Below are 1,053 nucleotides of genomic sequence, written 5' to 3'. Positions count from 1 at the left end.
AGAATTCACCTTTTGATCAGCATTTACATAAAATACAAGGATCTTTATACCCTTTTCCCATTTGCAGAGATTATCCACATTCCTCTTCCTCAGATGTCTTCTCTCACCAATTTTCTAATCATGCTCTTAACTAATCCCTGACCATCCAGCCAGACCACTGGACAGAGTCCATCAAATAGTGAATTGTTAGACACACAGTAGGCCATTTCTCCTAGCAAATAAATCTGTTTTTTTTAATATTTATTTATTTAGTATGTATACAATATTTTGTCTGTGTGTATGCCTGCAGGCCAGAAGAGGGCACCAGACCTCATTACAGATGGTTGTGAGCCACCATGTGGTTGCTGGGAATTGAACTCAGGACCTTTGGAAGAGCAGGCAATGCTCTTAACCTCTGAGCCATCTCTCCAGCCCTGTACTGTTAGAAATTTAGCCCACTGTGAAGATTGCCCTTCACAAGTATCCTTCATGGTTGTCCCAGAAAGGGGATGTAATCCTGCAGCTGTTCAGTTCTGCGTGGTTCCATCATGTTGTGTAGAAGCATCAGCCTGGCCTTAGTCTTCTCTTCTTCATTCAACCAATCTTAGGGATTAAATATCTCATGAGACCATAGGTGTATGCTTGGCATCAGAAGGCATTGTAACAGGAGTAGAAACCATTGGCATTTGGACACTTTTTCAGAGAGCTTCTTTGTGCCTTCAAGACTTGCTTGGTCCTGATTTCTTGTATTCCACTTCCATTTGATAACAGATTGCAGCTGTATATATCCTAATTTATAATTCGATAAAGCCAATAATACCCAGCTCATGATGGGCATTTCAGGACACATGGTAAACTAGTGACCCTCTGTCAAATATTCACTCTCTCCCAGTGACTGGAATTAATGGCATATGCTCACGTGTTTCACCATATTTATGTTTGAAATTGATTATATGGGCAAAAGTGGCAGATACTTTAATGAATGTAAGAGGTACTATATTATTACAACTCTCCAGTGCTCCTTTTGTGTGTTATTCAGTTTTCCTCTCTCTCTCTCTCTCTCTCTCTCTCTCT

The sequence above is a fragment of the Alexandromys fortis genome, unplaced genomic scaffold, assembly GCF_014885135.2.
Source record: "Alexandromys fortis isolate MF-2015 unplaced genomic scaffold, M_Fortis_MF-2015_v1.1 scaffold_455, whole genome shotgun sequence".
NCBI classification, from domain to species: Eukaryota; Metazoa; Chordata; class Mammalia; order Rodentia; family Cricetidae; genus Alexandromys; species Alexandromys fortis.
The sequence above is the reverse complement of the archived record's forward strand: the minus strand, read 5'-3'. Positions refer to the sequence as shown.